The 11,378-nt window shown below is 41.7% G+C and overlaps 1 pseudogene; it reads right to left on the minus strand.

Annotated features, from left to right (window-relative positions):
* Nucleotides 1–3,431: 3,431 nt before the first annotated feature.
* Nucleotides 3,432–3,934, minus strand: LOC138430165 (small ribosomal subunit protein eS24 pseudogene; annotated as a pseudogene).
* Nucleotides 3,935–11,378: the final 7,444 nt, after the last annotated feature.

Here is an 11,378-nt window from a genome sequence, read left to right on the forward strand (position 1 = left end):
CCAAAATGGATCTTCAGGCCGAGAGCAGAGCCTTGGGGACAGAGGTTAGAAGAATAGCTGTGGTCCAAAGCCTGAGCAAGTGGCTGCTGTGGAAAGAGGCTCACTGATGAAGCAAGGGCAGAAGACAGAAGCAGGAGCCAGAGGAGGGCCCAGAGCTGTGGAGCACCCAACAGAGCATCCAGGAGGCAGGAGGGCCTGCAAGCTGACCATAGCTGAATTTCCAGGAATGCTCTAGGACCAGCACTGCTAAGCCCTGGGAGGAATGTCATGGAAAGCTAGGACTCGTGAAATGGCATGACAGCAAAGGGTCCAAGAAGTCCCAGCCAAGGGTGTGGGAGGCAGACACAGAGCTACTTGCTGAGAATTGCATGTTCAGTGCGGGGAGGGGGTGGGGATAGGGAGACTTCCTGCACCTGGGGGAGAATTATTACCTTGTATATCCTGAAGCTTCAATGTTGGTGCCCATGATGCTCAGCCTGGAAGAAGGCTTGACAAGCATCCATAACATCCTAGAATTCCCACATGTGATCCCAGCAGACCTGGAGTGTGAGACAATAGAGTACCTGGGTAAGTGTTTTCAGTCCTAATATCATCCTAACACATTGGAGTGGGTGGAAGAGTTCTCTGAGCCTGTGTGAGGGATCATCACAGTAATGGGGATGAAAAGAGCTGGTCACCTTGACCTACAATATGGACCAGTCCAGCACACTCACCAAAGAAATGCAGGGAAGCTTGCATGGACTCTTTCAGCAAAGATGTGATTCAGTCACAAAGACACACCACCTACAAGGAGAGATGGGAAATGGAGGCTGATGGAGAGTTACACACTGAATGTTTGTGTACCCTACAAAATGTATAATCCCCAGTGCAACTGGATTTGGAAGAAGAGCTATTGGAATTAGGTGTAGTTCAGGTCATTAGGGTAGAGCACTCACGATGGGGATTAGGATCGGTAGGGACTTTAAAGGTTTTTATATGAAGAGAAAGAGACGAGTGTGTGTTCTCTCTTCCTTCTCTCTCCCTCCCAACTCCCCCTCCCCGTCCCCCCCACCCCCCACATCCCTCTGCCTTGAGAAGACAATGAGAAGGCAGCCAGGAAAAGAACCCTCACCAAAAACTACATCTGCTGACACCTTGACCTCTGACTTCTAGCCTCCAGAACTGTGAGAAATAAATGTCTGTTGTTTACTCCATCCAATCTATGGTATTTTGCTTTAGCAGCCTGAACTAAGATGTGGGGTAACAAAAGAAGTAAAGAATGGGTTTTCGTATATAGTTATATATAGCTTACTTATAGTCTCTTTCACACTAAGGAAAGTTATGTCATGTTGATAATGCTGTGTTTAAGAAGGGGTCAATTCCATTGTACAGCAATGTTCACCATTCAATGACATGGAGGTCGTACACAGACACATACATCAGACACAAAATAAAAGAAAGGAAAAACAACACAAACCCTTTGTTATATGATGAGTGATATCTACAGAGCAATCCTAATGTTAACACTGATTATTAGTTTTCAAACTTTCAGTTCAGTTCAGTCATTCAGTCGTGTCCGACTCTTTGTGACCCCATGAATTACAGCATGCCAGGCCTCCGTGTCCATCATCAAACTCACATCCATCGAGTCAGTGATGCCATCCAGCCATCTGATCCTCTGTTGTCCCCTTCTCCTCCTGCCCCTAATCCCTCCCAGCATCAGAGTCTTTTCCAATGAGTCAACTCATCACATGAGGTGGCCAAAGTATTGGAGTTTCAGCTTTAGCATCAGTCCTTCCAAAGAATACCCAGGACTGATCTACTCTAGGATGAACTGGCTGGATCTCCTTGCAGTCCAAGGGACTTTCAAGAGTCTTCTACAACACCACAGTTCAAAAGCATCAATTCTTCAATGCTCAGCCTTCTTCACAGTCCAACTCTTACATCCATAAATGACTACTGGAAAAACCATAGCCTTGACTAGACAGACCTTTCTTGGCAAAGTAATGCCTCTGCTTTTGAATATGCTATCTAGGTTGGTCATAACTTTCCTTCCAAGGAGTAAGCGTCTTTTAATTTCATGGCTGCAATCACCATCTGCAGTGATTTTGGAGCCCCCCAAAATTAAGTTTGACACTGTTTCCCATCTATTTCCCATGAAGTGATGGGACCAGATGCCATGATCTTCATTTTCTGAATGTTGAGCTTTAAGCCAACTTTTTCACTCTCCTCTTTCACTTTCATCAAGAGGCTCTTTAGTTTCTCTTCACTTTCTGCCATAAGGGTGGTGTCATCTGCATATCTGAGGTTATTGATATTTCTCCCAGCAATCTTGATTCCAGCTTGTGCTTCTTCCAGCCCAGCATTTCTCATGATGTACTCTGAATAGAAGTTAAACAAGCAGGGTGACAATATACAGCCTTGACGTACTCCTTTTCCTATTTGGAACCAGTCTGTTGTTCCATGTCCAGTTCTAACTGTTGCTTCCTGACCTGCATATAGGTTTCTCAAGAGGCAGGTCAGGTGGTCTGGTATTCCCATCTCTTTCAGAATTTTCCACAGTTGATTGTGATCCACACAGTCAAAGGCTTTGGCATAGTCAATAAAGCAGAAGTAGATGTTTTTTCTAGAACTCTCTTGCTTTTCCCATGATCCAGCAGATGTTGGCAATTTGATCCCTGATTCCTCTGCCTTTTCTAAAACCAGCTTAAACATCTGGAAGTTCACGGTTCATTTATTGCTGAAGCCTGGCTTGGAGAATTTTGAGCATTACTTTACTAGCATGTGAGATGAGTACAATTGTGTGGTAGTTTGAGCATTCTTTGGCATTGCCTTTCTTTGGGATTAGAATGAAAACTGACCTTTTCCAGTCCTGTGGCCTCTGCTGAGTTTTCCAAATTTGCTGGCATACTGAGTGCAGCACTTTCACAGTATCATCTGTCAGGATTTGAAACAGCTCAACTGGAATTCCATCACCTCCACTAGCTTTGTTCATAGTGATGCTTTCTAAGGCCCACCTGACTTCACATTCCAGGATGTCTGGCTCTAGGTGAATGATCACACCATCGTGATTATCTTGGTCATGAAGATCTTTTTTGTACAGTTCTTCTGTGTGTTGTTGCCACCTCTTCTTAATATCTTCTGCTTCTGTTAGGTCCATACCATTTCTGTCCTTTATCAAGCCCATCTTTGCATGACATGTTCCCTTGGTATCTCTAATTTTCTTGAAAGGATCTCTAGTCTTTCCCATTCTGTTGTTTTCCTCTATTTCTTTGCATTGATCGCTGAGGAAGGCTTTCTTATCTCTCCTTGCTATTCTTTGGAACTCTGCATTCAGATGCTTATATCTTTCCTTTTCTCTGCTTTTCGCTTCTCTTCTTTTCACAGCTCTTTGTAAGGCCTCCTCGGACAGCCATTTTGCTTTTTTGCATTTCTTTTCCATGGGGATGGTCTTTTTTTTTTTTTGACATGTAAAAGGTCTTAGTTTATTTTCTCTTTCATGAAAAATCTGCACAATCACCACAGATACAGTCACTGCAGAATCTTTACTCCTTCTTTTTGCCAGCACCAACGTTGGCCTTTGCAGTCCCCCTGACTTTCTTCATTCTGTTCTTGCTTTCCTTTCGCTGTTTTCTTGAGGTCTTTTTCTTCTCATACAGGCCATGTCTTGCAAGCCTATGTTTGGGCTCATTCTTCTTTGTGTAATCCAAGGAATCGTAAATCATGCCGAAGCCAGTTGTCTTGCCACCACCAAAATGAGTTCTGAATCCAAATACAAAGATGACATCTGGTGTGGTCTTGTACATTTTGGCCGGTTTTTCCCGAATTTCTGTTTTAGGTACTGTTGCCTTTCTAGGGTGAAGAACATCGATGACCATTTGTTTCCGCTGAAGCAGACGGTTGGTCATGAATTTCCTAGTCCGGATAGTTACTGTGTCATTCATGATGGCGGCTGATCTTCCATGGGGATGGTCTTGATCCCTGTCTCCTGTACAATGTCACGAACCTCTGTCCATAGTTCATCAGGCACTCTGTCTATCAGATCTAGTCCCTTAAATCCATTTCTCACTTCCACTGTATAGTCATAAGGGATTTGATTTAGGTCATACCTGAATGGTCTAGTGGTTTCCCCCACTTTCTTCAATTTAAGTCTGAATTTGGCAATAAGGAGTTCATGATCTGAGCCACAGTCAGCCGTTGGTCTTGTTTTTGCTGACTGTATAGAGCTTCTCCATCTTTGGCTGCAAAGAATATAATCAACCTGATTTTGGTGTTGACCATCTGATGATGTCCATGTGTAGAGTCTTCTCTTGTGTTGTTGGAAGAGGGTGTTTGCTATGACCAGTGCATTCTCTTGGCAAAACTCTATTAGCCTTTGTCCTGCTTCATTGTGTACTCCAAGGCCAAATTTGCCTGTTACTCCAGGTGTTTCTTGACTTCCTACTTTTGCATTCCAGTCCCCTATAATGAGAAGGACATCTGTTTTGAGTGTTCGTCCTAAAAGGTCTTGTAGGTCTTCATAGAACCATTCAACTTCAGCTTCTTCAACGTTACTGGTTGGGGCATAGACTTGGATTACTGTGACATTGAATGGTTTGCCTTGGAAATGAACAGAGATCATTCTGTCGTTTTTGAGACTGCATCCAAGTACTGCATTTTGAACTCGTTTGTCGACCATGATGGCAACTCCATTTCTTCTGAGGGATTCCTGCCCACGGTAGTAGATATAATGGTCATCTGAGTTCAATTCACCCATTCCAGTCCATTTTAGTTCGCTGATTTCAATGTTCACTCTTGCCATCTCCTGTTTGATCACTTCCAATTTGCCTTGATTCGTGGACCTATTCCAGGTTCCTATGCAATATTGCTCTTTACAGCATCAGACCTTGCTTATATCACCGGTCACGTCCACAGCTGGGTGTTGTTTTTGCTTTGGCTCATTCCCTTCCTTCTTTCTGGAGTTATTTTTCTACTAATCTCCAGTAGCATATTGGGCACCTACCAACCTGGGGAGTTCCTCTTTCAGTATCCTATCATTTTGCCTTTTCATACTGTTCATGGGGTTCTCAAAGCAAGAATACTGAAGTGGTTTGCCATTCCCTTCTCCAGTGGACCACATTCTGTCAGACCTCTCCACCATGCCCGTCCATCTTGGGTGGCCCCACAGGGCATGGCTTAGTTTCATTGAGTTAGACAAGGCTGTGGGCCGTGTGATTAGATTGACTAGTTTTCTGTGATTATGGTTTCAGTGTGTCTGCCCTCTGATGCCCTCTCGCAATACCTACCATCTTACTTGGGTTTCTCTTACCTCGGACATGGGGTATCTCTTCATGGTTGCTCCAGCAAAGCACAGCCACCGCTCCTTACCTTGGACGAGGGGTATCTCCTCACTGCCGCCCCTCCTGACCTTTAACATGGAGCAGCTCCTCTCGGCCCGCCTGCACCCACGCAGCGACCGCTCCTTGGATCTCAAATAATTAACAAGTCATTGGAGAGTTCACCATAGAACAGTAGGTGAATGTCATCCATCTTGATTGTATGCACGCTAAGTCGCTTCAGTCGTGTCCAACTCTTTGCCACCCTATGTACTGTAGCCCGCCAGGCTCCTCTGTCCATGGGATTCTCCAGGCAAGAATACTGGAGTGGGTTGCCATTCCCTCCTCCAGGGGATGTTCCTGACCTAGGGATCGAACCCACATTTCTTATGACTCCTGCATTAGTAGATGGGTTCTTTACCACGAGCACTACCTGGGAAGCCCTATCCATCTTGATTAGGTAAAAGTAAAAGCATAGCTGAAAGATGTAGAGAAGTAGAAGATGGAAGCAGTGGGGAGGGCAAAGTGAAAGTGCAAAGGTCAGAGGTGGGAGAGGTCACAAGATGCTACATCTAGAAATAGACCTCAGTGGGCCATTTAACAATATGCAGGTGACCATGGAAGCAGAGAGGAAGGTTATATAACTGTACAGAGTGAGGACAGGGAGATGAAAGTCAACTCTAACAGTATACAGTCAAGAAGCAATGTTTACAATGGATGTATTGATATATATAATATATAGAGGTAAGGAGGCAACTCCCAGAAAAAATCCAAATGTAAAAAGAGTTCAAAAGTAGTTGTTCCTTGATAGCAAGATTGGGTGGGCCAGAAAATGTTGCTTTTTTTATAATACCTGATTTATTTAGCAACTGTGCATAATCTGTATTAGTGACATTTTTAAAAATAAGAGAAGCAAGTTGTTATGCATTTGAGAGAGTTATCCATTCAAAATAGTAAAATGAAATATATTGTGTTATTTAGGGGCCTTTGTATTTCTGGAAAACTGAGCCATTTCTTGAGGGTGTAAGATAGCCAGTTTTACTACACCAGTTCCCATTTCTATCTGAAGGAGGCCATGTCTACCTCCCCCTTCAACCCTACAACCCCTGCAAACTAGATGCCTGCAACTTGGTTGCACTGTACTTAAATAAAGGGTAACTAGATATCACTTATATGTGGAATCAAAAAAATAATACAATTCAGTGCATATACAAAACAGAGGAAGAGCCCACTGATACATAAAATGACCTTGTGGTTACCACAGCAGGGGCAGGGATTAGGGACACGGGGTTAACAGATATGAACTGCTATATACAAAAATAGATAGATAGCAAAGACATAATGTATAGCACAAGAAATTATGCTCATTATCATTTAATAACCTATAATACAATCAGTAAAGACACCAAATCACTATGCTGTGTACCTGAAATTAACACAATATTGTAAATCAACTGTACTTAAAAAAAAAGAGTAACCACTCAACAAGTCACTAGGTACCTTATGATTTGCTATGAGATCAGACTTTGCCCCCAGATAATAGCCCTAATATCTATTGTTTGCCTAGCTTGCAATTTTATGTGTATACAGAGCATTTCTCTGCAATCAAAAATCCACACAAACATTAAACCTTTGTACCCTTGGCACCTAAGCCCATTAACCTCTGTGCTAGATAGCCGCATATTAATCCTTCTTCCTTCACCCACAGAACCCAGCTCAAGTGTGCTCGAAGTGTCCATATTCTTTGTGCTTGCGTATCTATGTATGGCTTTGATTTTTTGGTTAAGGAAAAAAAAGTTTTGCTTTCTAAAAATGTTATGCTTACTGAAACCTAGGCATGGACCAAAATTTAAAAATATTTTTTATACTGGAGAAAAAACTGGTATCAGTGAAACAAAATGGAGAATCCAAAAATAGACCCAAACACATATGGCACTTTATTTTTTGGTAACACTGGCATTTCAAACAGGTCACAAAATCATAGACCCACAAAAAAAAATAATTAGCAGGGGGAAGCCACGTCCCTATATTTTGGTGCCTCAAAGGTTTCAAACCTAATTATCAACAATTTATGCATCAAGAGTTGAACATAAAGTAAGCAATAAAACTTCAAAGAGAAAGCATAAGTGACCATGGGAAAGGCCTTTCTAAAATGGAATTAAAACCTAGAGTTCATAAAATTTTTAAATTGGTATATTTCAATATCAATAAATTTTTCTGTATGGAATTAAACTAGTGTAAACAAAGTCCAAAGATCAGTGTCAAATTAAAATAATATATTTTATTTTAATATAAACTAATATATTTACAACATGCATACATGCTAAGTTGCTTCAGTCATGTCTGACTCTTTGCCCCTCGGGGGAACTGTGCCCCTCAAGCTCCTCTGTCCATGGGATTCTCCAGGAAAGAATACTGGAGTGGGTTGCCATGCCATCCTCCAGGGGATCTTCCCAACCCATGCATCAAACCCATGTCTATTAATTCTCCTGCATTGGAAGGTGGATTCTTTACCACAAGAGCCACCTGGGAAGCCCAATTACAGCAACATATATGACAAAAAGGTCTAATTTCCTTAATTTATAAAAAGTGTGTAATAGTTAATAAGAAAAAATTGACAAATTTAATATGACAGTAAGCAAAAGATGAGAACTGGCAATTTTCACATAAAACAGCTTCATCCACTAAATACAAATGAATAAATAATAAAACTTACTAATTATTAAATAAATATAAGTAAAAATGAAATACCTATGGGGTTGACAAACATGTAAAGTTCAATAATAGCCACAGTTGTTGAAATGTAGATATATAGGCTCAGATTACTGCTGTGGAACTATAAACTGGTGGACTCAGGGAGGAAAATTTGGCTGTAACTATCAATACTCACGGTACTTCGACTTAGCATTTCCACTAATGAGGAAATATACTACAGATATAGTTACAACATCTGATGAAGATAGTCTATGAGATTAGATTCCTTAGAATATTTGTAATAGCAAAAAAAAAAAATTTTAAGGAGGGAGAGAAAGAGAGAGCTATGAATAAATTATCAGCAGGAAATTTGTAAATATATATATATATATATAATTTAATAGCCTGGCAGCACCAGGTGTTAGCAAGTTTTCTGAGAAATGGTTTCTTCTGTTCAGGGATGTGGGGAGGGATGGGTGCTACACAGAGACAGTTTGGCATTTCCTGGTGAAACTGAGATACTGTGACCTAGAAATTCCAGTCTTAGAAATATAATCTTTAAAAGTTAATGCATATGAGAATCAAAATACATCTATATGTTCATAAAAACATTTTCTACAATAAGCACAAATGGAAACAATCCATATATCCATAAACATTACAACTGATTTTTTTAGTGAGATTTAGTTATACAATGAAATAACTCAATGTTTAAAAAACAAAGATCATGGAATCTGGCCCTATCACATCATGGCAAATAGATGGGGAAAAAGTGGAAACAGTGACAGATTTTATTTTCTTGAGCTCCAAGATAACTGCAGATGGTGACTGCAGCCATGAAATTAAAAGATGCTTGCTCCTTGGAAGAAAAACTATGACAGACCTAGACAGCGTATTGAAAAGCAGAGACATCACTTTGCCAACGAAGCTCCATATAGTCAAAGTATGGTTTTTCCAATAGCGATGTGACAGTTGAACCATAAGGTAGGCTGAGTCTTGAAGAATTGATGTTTCCAAACTGTGGTGCTGAAGAAGACTCTTGAGAGTCCCTTGGATAGCAAGGAGATCAAACCAGTCAATCCTAAAAAAAATCAACCCTGAATATTCACTGCAAGGACTAATGCTGAAGCTCCGATACTTTGGCCACCTGATACAAAGAACCAACTCTGGAAAAGACCCTGATACTAGGAAAGATTGAGGGCAAGAGGAGAAGAGGACAACAAAAGTTGAGATGGTTGGATGGCATCACTGATTCAATGGACATGAGTTTGAGCAAACTCAGGGAGATAGTGAAGGCCAGGGAAACCTGGTGTGCTTCAGTTCATGGAGTCGCAAAGAGTCACACATGAGTTAGCAACTGAATAACAACAACTATCATACAGTAATAAAATAAATCAACTCAGCCACAGGCCGCCAGGGCTTCCTAAGTGGCGCTAGTGGTAAAGAACCTGCCTGCCAGTGCAGGAGATGTGGGTTCATCCCTGGGTTGGGAAGATCGCTTGGAGGAGATCATGGCAATCCACTCCAGTATTCTTTACTGGAGAATTCATGGACAGAGGAGCCTGGCAGGCCACAGTCCGTGGAGTTGCAAAGAGTTGAACACGACTGAATGACTTATGACCCCTGCATGCACGTGCCACGATATGGATGACTCTCATAAATATAATGCAGAAAAAAAGAGGCAAGAAGCAAAATTCATGAAATGTGGTTCCATCTAAATACAGTTTATAAACAGAAAAATAAACTGTCCTGTTAAGAAATGCATCCCTGAAGGTAAAAAAAATTTCAATGCAAACAAATTATCACAAAAGTTAAGATAGTTTGAGTTCCAGTTCTAATAGAGAGAAATAATGCTGTAATTGAGTAGGAGTCCGCTGGGGATCTTTAGGTGGTAGCAGTGCTCTGTTTCTTATCCTGCTGCTGCTGCGGCTAAGTCGCTTCAGTCGTGTCCAACTCTGTGCGACCCCATAGACAGCCGCCCATCAGGCTCCCCTGTCCCTGGGATTCTCCAGGCAAGAACACTGGAGTGGGTTCCCAACTCCTTCTCCAATGCATGAAAGTGAAAAGTGAAGAGTCATATCTAAATAGTGTGCTTGTATATGAGTGTTTGTGTGTACGTGCATGTATACACATTATAAATGTTATATGCAACAGTAAAATAAAAGCAAAGGAAATTCTAAATCTACTATTGGGATATCCTTAGATGATTACAATACCCTCATCAAAGATCCTTTAGATTTTTTTTTGAAGTATTGATTTAAAATACAATATTGGGCTTTCCTGGTGGCTCAGTGATAATCTGCCTGCCAGTGCAGCAGACACAGGTTCACTCCCTGATCCAGGAAGATCCCACATGCCGCGGAGAAACTGAGCCCATGAGCCACAGCTACTGAGCCTGCACTGTGGAGCCCGAGAGCTGCAACTGCCAGAGCCAGTGTGCCCTAGGGCCCGTGCTCTGTGACAAGAGAAACCACCACAATGAGAAGCCCACACTGCAACTGGAGGGGAGAGCCTGCCCACCACCACTAGAGAAGGGCCCGTGCTCTGCAACAAGGGAAACCACCACAATGAGAAGCCCACGCTGCAACTGGAGGGGAGAGCCTGCCCACCACCCCTAGAGAAGAGCCCGTGCTCTGCGACAAGGGAAACCACCACAGTGACAAGCCCACACTGCAATTGGAGGGGAGCCTGCCCACCACCACTAGAGAAGGGCCCGTGCAGCAACAGGGACCCTGCACAGCCATAAATGCGTAAAATTCCTCTACATTCTTTTAAAAATGTGTTTCAAGTATACCAAAAAGTGATTCAGATATATGTATTTCAGACACACACACACACACACACACACACACTTTCTTTTCCATGGTGGTTTTGTGTAAGGTATCCAATATAGTTCCTTGTATTATATAGTAGAATCTTGTTGTTTATCTATAGAACTTTGTATCTGCTAATGTCTCCAGTTGATAGCATTTGGGTAAAAAAGATGTATTAATACATCTCTAGTCAGTAAGTTGTTTTTTGTTTTTTTGTGTTTTTTTTTGAAGAAAATATGCAATGTTTTACTAGCTGCATACATTTCAACAAACAAGTTGGGGACACAGATTTGGCTATTTAGATTGTTAAAAATATTTATTACAAGGTTTATTTTCCTATATGTAAGAGAAAACACATGACTGGAGATATTGAGATGGAAACTGGGTTAAACCAATTCCCAAGTCCTTATCAAGTAATTAATCAATAAAGGAAAAGATACTTTGGAACTAAAAATTAGGGAAGCTTATACACAATTTACGGAGAAGGCAATGGCACCCCACTCCAGTACTTTTGCTTGGAAAATCCCATGGATGGAGGAGCCTGGTAGGCTGCAGTCCATGGGGTCGCAAAGAGTCG

Source organism: Ovis canadensis, chromosome 1 (assembly GCF_042477335.2).
Source record: "Ovis canadensis isolate MfBH-ARS-UI-01 breed Bighorn chromosome 1, ARS-UI_OviCan_v2, whole genome shotgun sequence".
NCBI lineage: Eukaryota > Metazoa > Chordata > Mammalia > Artiodactyla > Bovidae > Ovis > Ovis canadensis.